The sequence below is a fragment of the Drosophila eugracilis genome, unplaced genomic scaffold, assembly GCF_018153835.1.
Source record: "Drosophila eugracilis isolate 14026-0451.02 unplaced genomic scaffold, ASM1815383v1 contig_401, whole genome shotgun sequence".
In the NCBI taxonomy this organism is placed as follows: Eukaryota; Metazoa; Arthropoda; class Insecta; order Diptera; family Drosophilidae; genus Drosophila; species Drosophila eugracilis.
The window spans coordinates 192,427-205,865 of record NW_024573263.1 but is presented as its reverse complement, the minus strand read 5'-3'; the positions used below and the strand labels follow the sequence as shown (position 1 = coordinate 205,865).

The 13,439-nt window shown below is 39.9% G+C and overlaps 1 protein-coding gene across 1 annotated transcript in view; it reads right to left on the bottom strand.

The window, feature by feature from the left end:
• The window catches only part of LOC108111664, a 93,324-nt gene that overhangs the window by 51,545 nt on the left and 28,340 nt on the right, over positions 1–13,439 (bottom strand). Inside the window, 1 exon segment of the mRNA XM_041818859.1 lies at positions 10,144–10,191. The gene's annotated coding sequence lies outside the window, so the exon portion shown is untranslated.

Genomic DNA, 13,439 nt, shown 5'->3' with positions numbered 1-13,439 from the left:
GAGTTGTTTTTCACGCCAATCAAATGGTTATGGCTCTCTTACTTATATTTTTATTGTTGTTGTTGTTGTAGTTGGGTTTATTGGGTTTGTTGCAAGGAGAAGTGAAATCAAGAGTTCAGCGAAGGTGACCCACAAAATGTGGTTAACGATATCTCTGAAATTCATATTTATTTTTGCCATGGCCTATTAAAATATACAACTTTATAACTTGTTCCACTTTTTTAGCATGTTTCATGTTCTTGGGGCTGCAGCCTGCGAACTTTCTTATTAAGAATTATATATGCAGCCATAATGAAAAGCCATAAAAAATGATACTTATAAGAGGAGCTGGTCGCTCCTCTCCCTATTGCACATTTGCCATATGCATATGGCAGGCTCCAGCAGCGGCACAAGAATTTGACCCAGAAATGGAAGTTGCAGTTGCAGTAACGCGGAAGTGCTCTTTTTTTCTTAAGTTTTTTTTTACGGCTTTTTAGTGCAGCTTCTGATGCTGAGATGTTGCTGCCTTTCAGCGGGTATAAATAAATTTAATGACTCAATTTGTAATGAGAAATGTGGGCTGTTTGTTTGCTCAGATCGCCCGAAGATTGCACTCGTAAGCTCCACTTGCAGAGTTTTGCCATAAGTCTGCTTAAATTGAAGGGATCGAGCTGTGCCTTCTGCTTCGTCTGCTGCTGTTGGTTTTAATCAAAGGACCATTCAGAGAAGACCATTCGGTTCCACTTAAATTTAAATAAATTACATAATTTAACGTTTCTTTGCACCCCCCAAAAAGAAGGGAGACTTCTTTGTTCTGTCTTGAAAAATATCCGAAAAATATGCAAATTCATTTCGATTCCTTGGCGTTGACATCATGGTTAAAAACAGGTTCATAAATTGCCAAGCATTAATTTCAAATTCCCCTTTGTTTAAGTCTTATTTGCTTTATTTATTTTCTTTTTCTTTTTTTTTTGGGAATGTACAGCAAAAACCACTTGATTGCAAAATGTAATACAAATACGAGCCAAATTCTTGAACTTTTTTCAACAGCGAAAATTGTACAAAAATTTATGACATGAGTGTCAATAGGCCGTAGCACATAAATGCTGTTAATTAACATTTATTGTTTGCTGATACTACACAATGGGAAATACAGAAATAGGTATGAAGAGTAAGAAAACAACAAAAGCTGCCTTTCTGGCCATAAAATGGGTATTCAATTTGCTGGCCATAAAATTTTATGAAGGTTTCTATATATATTTTTTCGCATTGTTTGCTTTTCAAATTGGAACTCGAGCGAGTTAGTCGTGGGCGATTTGCTCAGAGCGATGCTAGGCACTATATGTTTTAGTAAAAAATGCATAACAAAGGAATTCAAATTGCTTTGGGGAGGAACTATTTGATGTTTCTTTTTTTTTCCTCAACTGATAAGTGGAGCGACTTTGTCCGCTGTAATCAGTAGAATGAAGACTGGCGACTGGTAATTAACCCAGTGCATTTCTGACCGCTGCCCGCCGTTCGAGTTCATACAAATTTTTATTTTTATGGCTCACAGAACAATTTAAAGGACTGACAAACCAAATTGATATGATTGGGGCAAGTGGAGTGGGGATATGGGGGAGACTCCAGACTCCCGACTCCATTTCTTGTGCCTTTGTCTTGTAAACAAACTAATTAAAACTGACACTGACGGCGGATGACAATTTACGCAGCTGTCTTGGGAATGAAAAAAAGGAGAGGGCTAAGCTGGCTTGCCTCCCTTTGTTGCACTATGCTTAATTGAAATGTTGCACGCACAATTGCCCAGACTCCAGTGGTTGCACTTCAAAGATGCGCCATTCAAATGGGAGATATCAAATGGAAATGCAATTCAAGCAATTATTATTATTTAAATTAGCGGCAACAAATTGGCAAATGAGGCATCTGCAACATGTTGCCAACAGCTGTTGCTGGCAACACATGTTGGCCACATTTTCCAAGCCAAAATATGACAACGAGAAAGAAAAAACCAAACTAAGACGAAGAAAAACCAGCAGCAGCGGCCAAGTTATGACTCTAACATGGCAAATGCAAAAATGCCAACAATTTGTGTGCACACACACCTAGATGCTAAAATGATGATGATGATGGTGGTGCGGCGGCGGCAGGGGTGGTGGTGTACTGTTTTTTCTCTGTGGTACAGTGGTGCTGTGGTGGTGCTGTTGTGGTGCCGCTGACAACGACGACAGTCAGTCTGGCAAGACATGCGAAACGTGGGCAAATAATTATACATGGATACCCGACCAGCTAGATGTGGTTGCCGTTCCAGCGATCTCGCTGCCATTGTAATTGTTGTCTATTTGGTGTTGGCTTTTAGCGTAAATGCAAAACCAAAGCAACAATAACAGCAGCCTGATCGAGCTTAACCCATTGAGAAATTGTATCAAGTTGTGTAGGCTAAGATGATATCTACATCTTATAGAAAAATTAAAGGTCCTCTGTCTTCTTTTTATTATTTTCAAAGCTACTTTCGAGCTGATAATTAAAGGTAACATATTCATAAGATTTAAAGTAAATAAAATCATAATTAATAATTTGAAATGTTATTGTAAGGGATATGATTTATTATTGAAATGAAATAAGATTTTAATTCATTGATATTTAATGTTGGAATTCTTTGGGTAAATCTTTTAAAAAACGTAAAGATAAACCTTTATATTTATAATAAAGTCAGAATTCTCCTTTGTTCTTAATATATTATATCTTGTTACATTACAGCCTCTTACGCCTGTTGAGGGTTAACTGAAAATTGTTACACATTTTTGTTATTACTGCCTGATATTGTTGTTGCTGTTGGCCCCGAGCTGACTTCGAAGCCAAGCCGAACCGGTGACAATCATAATTTTTCATAACTCAACCGGTTTTCGGCGAGCCTGACTGACGTTTTGCTTGTTTTTGTGTGCTTGCGGCAGTTTTCCAGTATTCTGTGCGAGTACCAACTATTTTGCAAAGTGTATAAGGCGCTGCACAGGCGCAGTAATGTGTGCACAAGTGTCGTCGGCGTTGGCGTTACGGGGCTTTGGCCAAGTCCGCTGAGTTGGCCCAAACGACAGCAGGGGGTTCAGGGTTCAGGAACGTCGCCGGCGACGTCGTGCTCATTGCACAAAAGAATAATGTGGCATGTGCTCGGCCTGTAATTACCTTGCCTCTACGAGTGCCAGAGCCGGATTGTGTTGGTGTGTCTTGAAAACTGGCTCTCGTAATTAGCCGTATTTTTATTTTTGTTTTTGTTTTGGTTTTGGCCTGCTCGCAATGAAGGCCCTTGGGCCAAGGCATTTTTTGATTTTGTTTTGCATAAGCCGAGAGATTTATGGCTATGAAACGAGATTTCTTGAATATCAAGGTTGGGCCTATCAAAATCTAAATGATTTGAGTCCCGTAATCAAAGCAGAAATATCTTATCCCAATAGATTTATGGCTTAGAGAAACTGTTTTTTAATGCCGGGGATGGGCAAAATATAAAGTTTTCTAATTTTAAGATAAACTAAATGAATATTTGTATAAAATATTTGGAAATCTTCCATTCATAAGAGAATCTTTCCATTGAGCATCGCGAAAGGCATAGAAATTGGTTTGGCATTTTGAGAGCATGTTTCAGTTACAAAGTAAGAAACATATTGCGATTTGTTTTATCTCCGGCTGCTCTTAAGCATCAGTAATTCTCTTGACTTGGCATTTAGGCAGTTGTTGTTCCTATTTTTCGTTTTTTTTGTTTTTTTTTTTTTTTTTTTGGACATCTGTGAAATGTAGACGGCGCAGAGCAGTCTATAATTTTCAAACATTCAAGTGCCCATCACCAGGCTGGCAGACCCATTTTTCTTGGTTGCTGTCTTGTGAAAGGAAGTTTTGTGGCTGCTTAGCCATTTGCTACATTACATTGCCAAAATGCTGAGCAACTTGACCAGCAAAAGTAGCAAAAGTAGCTGCAACATCAGCAGAAACAACAGACAGCGGCAGCAACATGAAAAACTATTGCAGCTGCAATTACTCGCACTTCAAAATGCCAACATTTTGCACAAAGAGAATTTTTCGCTGTTGTTTTCCCTGAGCAGCAGCAGCAGCAGCAGCAACCAGTAACAGCAACAACAAAAGCCCAATGTGGCAACATCAATCATTTTGCATTTGCATGCAACAGACAGTAGCCTACCAACAACAACAACAACAACAACAGCAAGAAGGCACAGTGGGAACGGCAAAAGTGAGGCATAAATTAGCTGGAGGCTTTGTGTTAAGTTTAAATATTGCACTTGCCTCCCCAGTTCCCCCTTTTTATCTATGTCTGCATATGCTTCGTGGTCTGTTTAGCTTCATGGGAGCTAAAGTGTAAAAGTGTTTCCCCGAAGTCCTTTGTTCAGCTGACTTCATTCTAAAGATACTCACTGCACTTTCCCTGCAACACACAGTTGCAATTCATTTGGCGTATTTTATTACCAACATAGCATGACTCACGACTCAAAACCCAATCGCCGATGCGTTGTCATCTCGTCGCCTCATAATTGTTATTTGTTTTTTTATGGTGTTTGCCCCAATGGTCTGTATTTCCCACTCACCCACACAGAACTTTGGCAAGGGACCATTTAAGGCGATTCGCTGGCATCCTATAGACTGTCCACATCCGTTCTGACTCAGTTCCAGAATAGGTTGTAAAACTGGTGGCCTGAATAATATGGGTTCTTCCTATACATCCTGCACTATTGGTCTGTGACTAAGAGGTCCTACCAAGAAGTGTGAAGGATTAGCTAATGGCTCTTTTAGAGCTACACTGCACTAAAACTTGTTGATCTTTTTATAGTTTAAAGGGAATTACTTTTGCATTTAAGATGCCCTGAAAACCGTGCATTAAAATGTATACTAAAATTCTTGAAAATTAACCTTAAGTTAGTTACGTATCTCAATGGGAAAATATAATTCTCTATGATCAAGTTAGTATCTTTGTTTATCGTTTTCATTCGATTTTATTTATATAAGTTAAGTTCTTATTTTCCCCTTTCTTACAAGTGTATAAACCATAATTCTAATAGTTCGAACACCATAATAGGAAATCCTTCTCTTTCGCCTGTTCGTGCTAACCGCATAAAAGACGCTGACATAACATTTCGCAGGCAAATGATTTATGCTAAATCCGAACAGAAAATCGCATAAACGGACAGGCTTATCTCAATGAGCTGCTGCCAATGGCCATGGGGGCCAACTGAGGAGCCACCGATGGAGTCCCGGACTTTTGGCCATATATGCGTGCAACCACGCAGAAATGAGAAAAAACGGCAGACAAAAAAAAAAGCACAAGCGGCGATATTGATAGGCGCAATTAATTATACGCGCCTCACACTGACATTAAGCGTTTTGCTTTGGTGGCACCGTCTATCCCTCTCTCTCTTTCTCAGTCTATCTCTCTCGCACTCTCGGGCGCTCTATCTCGCTCTGGCCCGATCGAACGTCGTTGCCGCGCGTATCAATGACCAAATGACATATTAGCCTTCGTCTTAGTGTAAAAAGCCGCGATAACTTTGGCAGACGCACACGCAATGTGCCTCCAAGAAAGCAACAACAACAACAACAAATCTATGAAAAATAACAACAAAAATAGAAGAAGAAGAAAATACCACAAAAGCAACAACGACAAGTTAGAATCTAATCGTTTATTGAACTCCCAAGTCAAACCAGAAATCGAACATAATACGCATACGCAGCGTGCGCCGCTCCATGAAACCGATTGAAGTCTACGATTTTTCGGTAAACTAGAGCAGACAGTGTCCAACTGTGTCGCTCTGCTGGCCCGCTGGCGGCGTTGAGAGCTGGAAATTACGACCCCAGACCCCAGTGTTCCCCTCTACCCCCTTTTGATCAGCCACCCCCCACAGGGCTCTAGATTTCGATTAGGAGGCCAGCAAATACAGTGTGGGAAAATCATGACTAATCTGAATACTGCATTAATTAGTTCTGGGAACTTGCATTTTAAGATAAATATACATTTTTTTAAGCTTTTTTGTTTTATACAATTCTGAAATATTTCCCTACTTTTGTTAGACTTTTGTTGATTTGCTTTTGGCTTTAATTACAACCTTTTTCTCGGTGTAAACTTTATATGCATATGCATTATGCTGGGGGAGTAGGAAGTTGATGTGCACGTTTCGTTGAAATATGAGTAGCTAAGTGACTTTATCACGGTGGCCCCTAACCGAACCAAAGCCAAAACCAACAGCAAAAGCAAACCAAACCAAGTCAAATAGACTAGAAGAGAAGTGTAGAGTCTGGCGCCATTGATTTCCATTGCATTCATTCCCATGAACTTGGAGTGAATGCAACTCCCACGCTTTAAAGTAGCTCGTTTGGGATATTTGTCACGTCTTTGTTGTGACTTTGAATGGTCGCTTTCCTAGAGGAAAGTCGCTTGAATTTCACAGGTCTAATTCAGCCCTATTCTGTTCTTTTCACTTGAAAGTTTATTTACGAGCACAAAGCGTGCGGTGTCTGCTTGGAATTCTGATAACTGAGGAGTAGGAAGAGGTAAACGCGTACTAATAGTCTTCATTTGAGTCTTACTAAGACATTTGTTTATATTGTAAGGCAATCTATTAGGCATTACCTTTATGTACATATACTAAAGCTAGCAACTATTTCTTTATAAGTTAACAAGCAAATACCACATCACTTTACATCTTTTTTTGCGACTGCAATTTCAAAGTTACAAAGCAATTTCAACATTATTTAATAAGTATGAGGGCGTAGCCGGCAGCTTAACTGCTTGAAAAACTAACAAAAAATCGATGGCAAATTGTCAGTTACTACTGTGTAATCAGCGGAACAATAGCAACAATCATGGCTATGCCAATGCTTTCAGCTTTCAACTCTCCACTGATTTGCTAAACAATTACGAGTACACTCGGTGAGTACTGGCCGTATACAACAAATAGGTTGTACAAGCACTTTAGATAAGAATCTTAATAGAATTGCCAGGCGAAATGCAATCCAATACACACAGATATACAGATACAAATACATAAAACAGGGTAGAGAGTTGAGACCTAATGATATTTATCAGCAATTCGTACAATTTCCATGAGCAGGGCATCATCATATTTACAAGTTAATATTTACGCTAACAAGATTTGCCCGTCCCCGCAACTAAGTTGGTGATCTAGCCACAGGCTCAGTGTTCTGTTGTATTCGGTTCTCTTCTCTCCTGGGTTCTTTTATTCGGTATCCGGGATCTCTGGGGATCTTGGAATAACCATACTCCTACCCATGCCCATTCCCCTTTAGCACAAAAGGATCGCATTGGCACACGGCTCTGTAGATGGAGACACTTAGATATCGGGGGAGGGCGACATGAGTAGACAAGCAGAATGCTTGTTAAAGCGCACAACATGCAGATTTCATTAAAGATATCGCCGGATGGCACTGCAGTCGCTGAAGGGAGCCACTTTGCATGTGGCAGCCAGAGAGCAGAAACTAAAGGACACTGAGAGAAAAGTAACTGGTTAGATAATAAATGCAAACTATTAAAAAAGAAGTTTGAAATTGTATACAATTTTATACCTAAAAATCATAAATAACGAGTGTTTATAATTTCTAATACTTTTTGTAAGTAAGTCAGCGAATTCCAGTTAAAATACTTCTAAAGTGCAACCTCCTTTTGCATTTATCAGTGCACAGAATCAACCACAAACAGTGATTCCAGCGGATGTTGTTGTTGATGCAAATGTGGTGCAATATGCCTCACTGCAGATGGCGTATTTCTGACGCGAAAGTGAAGAGCAATTCGCTGGCAGGAGTTCCTTAGTTGCAAGTTCTAATGAAAGTCTCGCAGACTAACTGACTAACTGATTGAATGTCTGGCTTGGCTTGGCGTGGCTTGGCTTGGCTTAGGTTAGCTGAGCCTGGCCAACTGTGGCCTAATAGCTGCGGTAATAAAATGGCAATTAAGTGCCTTTATGGCCGTGTCCCATCATCCTGCCCTGGTCCACAGCCGTGGGGCATCCTTTTATGCCCCATGGCCGGAGCCCCATAAAAATACTTGTTTACGCATGTACCAACAACTCTATACTCTAAGTCTATAGCAACTGAATCCAGACTTTGGTGGTAATTCGCCTGCGGTATCTGCGGTTCTTTTTTTCTCCTTGTCTTTCCTTGTATTTTTTTTTTTGTTTTTGGCAAATCGGTTTTTAGGGCTCATCTCTCGCCCAGAATTGTTTATGTTTATTGTGGGCATAAGTTTGTGCTATTTTATAGTTTTATCGCTTACACATGTCGAATGCAATTTGCCGTTGGGCGGGCCAGTTTACGTTTATTGATTTAAAGTGTTAGTTTATGCGGTGCCTGGATGAAAGGGATTCCATAAAATAATGCCCAGCCCTTTTCGATTCGTTCGGCATGTCAACTTCATAAGCAGCGCAAACGAATTAACGCTTTATACACTATGGATCCCCATCGAGATCGGTAATGAATAGTGGAAGGGAGGAGTCCACGATCTGCATTCTGAATGGCAGAATAACCCAAACAAATCAGAAGATTAAAGCAGATCTTGGCCATCAAGGCACTTGTTTGGATTGGCTTTATGGTCAACTGGTGAGGAGATGAACAACAGCACAACAGGCACTTTAGAAGCCCTTTGAGTTGCAATTTAGGCATAATCAGGCTGTTAAGACCAGCTTGATCGTTGAACAGTGTGCACTTGGAGAAAAACGTTGACTAAGTGAGTCATATTTCATGGTTTTATATTTCACTGCAAATCAATCTTTTCCCTTTCCTTAATGCTATTATCTTTGTTTATGTTGAGTTTATCACATATTGATAATGTTTATGTCAGTTATTTATTTATTAATACAAGGCGGAAAATCATTTTATTGATTCATTTATATTATTTACCTTTGCAACTGGTTAAGGCTAAACTGCTAAGGCTTATGAAAATATTAATTTCTTATATTATCATCATATTTCCAATATATTACCTTGTTTACTTCGATTCCAAAGTGTGGTTATCTGTGAGGGATTTCTGTGAAGACTCCATGACAAACCAATTTGAATCAGCATGGGCTTGAGTACCGCTTTTTGAGGGGGATCGCACAATGACTGGCTTTTGTGAGTCACTAACTTGGCGTATGCGTAATATCTCTTAACCGCTTTTGCTGCCATTTCTGCAGTTACTCTCGTTTCTCTTTCCAAACCAACAATTTCCGTTCTACCTTTATCTCTCTTTGTTGACTTTTATGGCATTTGCCGAAGTATTAGTTATCAGTTTGTTCTTTTTTGGTTTTGTTCTCCCACCTTTTTGGCGCAACTCGTTTAGAAATATTAATGCGAATTCGATTTGGAAATGTTTGACTTTGATTTGAGTCAGAGCCAGTTCACGAGAATCTTTTATTGCCCGAATCCGAATGGGAAATATGCAAAAATCGTGTGTGCGCTTATTGAAATGCAAACAGTTGGGGAGCAACAGAAGCGACATGACATGGCAGTACATATTTGCATGAGAATTAGAAACAAGAAACGCTAAAAATCTGACTTTGGAGTTTTGCGCTGGCGCAGAAATCTTGTTCGGCATGGGGCGGCCATATAGAGTCGGTGGGGCATACCAAAAATAACTCGGCATACAGCAACATCACATCAGCAGCAGCAGCAGCAGCAGCAGCGGCAGCAACAGCAACAGCACACGAGCAACCTCAAACTGGCCCAGCAGCAACAGCAACACAAATGGCAACATTAGCGCAAATTTCAACGGGGCACAATTTGAATTTGAATTTTGTTTTTGTGCGACACTCACAAACACGTTTTCTGTATATATTTATTTTTTGTTTTGGTTTTTTGGGCCTTTTATAATATATATACATATATATATCTATAGAAAAAGCCAAGCCGGAGATACGGCGATGAAAAAAAAAAGAATTCCCCCAGAGCCAATGACTCCGAAAAAACATGTGTTGATTAACATAAATGATTTCTGTGCGGCTCAAAAGCCTGTTCGTCTGCCATTTGTAAAATGTAAAAGCATTTTTGGAAATCTTTATTGCTGGTCGGTGTCAAAACGTAAATAGCAGCTGGCAAATATTTATTGACTTAATTGGCATATTTGCTCAGCTCTGGGAAAGTTTTGCTTTTGAGTTAATTAAGAAATTTGGTACATACCTTTTTCGCTGCAATTTTCATGCAAAAATTGTCCCGGAGACTCCAAAACTGCAAAGAGAAAGCCAAAAGAAAAGAAATAAGGTTAGTTTATTTGTCAACTAATCAAGGCAATCGTTTCGATATTTGGCCTTTTGTTTAGTCCACCGAAATAAAAGTGGAAAAATATTGGCACGCACTACGTTATATGCTAATTTTACGCTGTATCTTTCGCATGATAAATGCCTTGACTAAATGCATAAATTTAAGCCAAGTTAAGCAAACAGCTGAGCAGCTGAAAGCAGGTAGTTGTTTAAAGGTTGCTAGGCCAGTTTCGTTTGCCCAGCTGGACACGAAAAAACAGTTGACAAAACTCGACTCGACTCGAGTCTGGGCCATAAACCAAACGCAAATCGATAATGCAATGCGGTATAAATTAGCGGGTGATGAGATGAAGATGCACAGGAAACTCATGTGATGCATAGATAAGCTTGTGAGACTGTTGTATTAAAAAAACATATAACAAACTTAAACCAACATGCTAATGTCTGCGATTTTCCAATCCAAAGAACTGTCGAAATATGTTCAGGAAGTACAAGGCCAAGACGAGTGACGTTGATTGCAAAATGTCTCATATAACTTGCAGAACAGCTTGCACAATTTTCCAAGCAACAAACAACACACCCAACCGAGTCATCTTCTTGCTGTTTTTTGTTTTTCCACTTTTCGCATTTACCATCCTTCCTTTTGCAATTCAATCAGCTGACATACGTAGCCTCCTGGCCAACGGAACGGAACCAGACGTCATTTGGAATACAAATCGCCCGATGCGGCACATCAGGTTTCGCCATGGTCGTCACTCAAACCAGTAGAATTTCTAAACTGGTTGAGCGACACAAAAGGCCGAGTATCTAGCCAGCTAGCTAGCTAGAGTAGCCACACTACCTCTACTCTATGTTACTCACAGCTAACAATGCATCTCGTATTGTATACTAAATGTATAACAAATTCCGGTAGGTGCGGTGCTGTTTTTACTTTCAAATGCCTGGCATATTTCTATAGATCAGCTGAAAGCTAAAGCCCTGTCAGCTCTGGCCAATTTGCGTGTGTTAATTGAGACTAACTGCCCCAGTAGTAGACGGCGGCCCTAGTGCTTTGATTAATTATAGACAGGCCGTCATAATTTACGACTGTTGCGTTTGCTTCTGTGGCAAGTTGCATGACAGAATGCAGTATGAGAAAAACAACTAAGATTCATAGGGGAAATGTTACACAATATTGCGCATCTGAAAATGAAAGCCAACACTCTCGAAATATGTGTTGTGTTTTTCTAACCCAGAAAAAAGAGTGCGCTGTGAAAGAAAGCAAGCCACTCGAAGAGTTGACAAATCATCGCCAGATTTACTTTTCAAGAATTAATCCCACAGATCTGCAGACTCATGGCCTAATCAAAAGTAAGAGTTGCCGAAAATTGTTCATCAGCAATATAAATAAGACAAAACTTCGAACCGAATTAACCCATATTTTGCCAAGAGATGATCGCGAGCTTAACCCAAAGTGGAGGAGAAAAAGAGTGGAGAGCTTGCGTGCCTAGAGCTTATTGATCGAACTGATCGAACAGCAAATGGCAGTTGCAACTACTGACACACCTTTGCCCATAAAAACTACAATATATATATATATATATATATATAGAGAGAGAGGTACATATAAAAACCAAAGCCGAGTTGCAACTGTTGCAATAATGAGCCACTGCCAAAAGGGAGATAAGGCTGTGTGGGTGCCAGCCAAACCGCCGAAACCACCTGCATTTTCCATTTTCATTTTCCCATTTGATGCCGCTTGATTCGCAATTTGAAAGCCTGCCAATCAGCTGGCAAACAATGAACAACTGCCAACTCCGCGAGCCCAGCGTGTGACTGCCAAAATATTGCATATTGTGTGCACACGATTTCGTTATGCATTTCAAATGCAAATTGCTTTTGAAAGGTAATTGATCCCCGGGCTCTGTTCAAGTCAATGACAGAATAATTCTCCGATTGCGACTTTCAAATGCAGCGCAGGAAATACACAAAATTTGTGAAACAAAAAACAGAAAACAACCGAAATCGACAAAGACAAAAAAATATAATAAAACAAGAGGAAACGCTATAGTCGAGTGCCGCGACTATAAGATACCCGTTACTGTTTTACAAAATTTTAAAATATTATTTTGCTAGTGGAAATTCACAAGGCGCCACCTATTGTCAGAGGAAGTATGTTGAGTATGCTTATAGTGACGTCACTGCCCATGTGAGGCCTTATAACCTTAATTTCTTCATAAATAGCGAAATAATATTCCGATTTGAAAAATCTTTGGTAAATCGATAGATATTAACAGAAATAAGTTATACAAGGTCAAACGAAGGCATTCATAATAATATTATAGACGCCACAGTTTACCGCGGTTTGTGGGCGTTAGAGTGGGCGTGGCCGAACGCAACTTTGTGGCAAGTTGCAGAGGCATCCCCTTAATATGTGTTTCTAAGCAAAATTGTGTAGCTCTTATAGTTTTCGCATTTTTTTTTTTGGTTTTTCGGGTTTTGTGGGCGTTAGAGTGGGCGTGGCTTGATCGGAAAAAAACGATTCGCATTGGGAGCATCATAGAAACCTACATGCTTAATCCAGACTTTCTATCACTTATAGTTACCGAGATATCAGCTTTTCTAGAAAATCCGAAAACCGTCCTTTGAGCCTTGTGGGCGTATGGGTGGGTGCGGCCGGATAGTAGTACTACTATAAGATGCGCTGTCATCTAAAGATTATACTTTCTGAATTTCAACTTTCTAACTGCAATAGTTCCTGAGATTTCAGCAATTTTAGTTTTTTGCGATTTGTGGGCGTTAGAGTGGGCGTGGCAGGATGCTGTAATAAACTTGCGCTGTCCCGGGACCTCAAGAATCTTCATGCTTAATCTCAACTTTGTATCTACTATAGTTCCTGAGATCTCAGCGTTCATACGGACGGACGGACGGACGGACGGACGGACGGACGGACGGACAGACGGACATGGCTCAATCGACTTCGCTATTGATCCTGATCAAGAATATATATACTTTATAGGGTCGCAAAAGCTTCCTTCTATCTGTTACATACTTTTCAACGAATCTAGTATACCCTTTTACTCTACGAGTAACGGGTATAAAAAAGAGACCCACAAAAGATTTGTGAACTGATTTCGTATGCTGCCAGCAAACACAACGAAATCATGGAAATTAAATAAACTCCGCACGATCCCTGGCACATTTATAACTTTGAACTTGACAGCCGTTGACTAGATG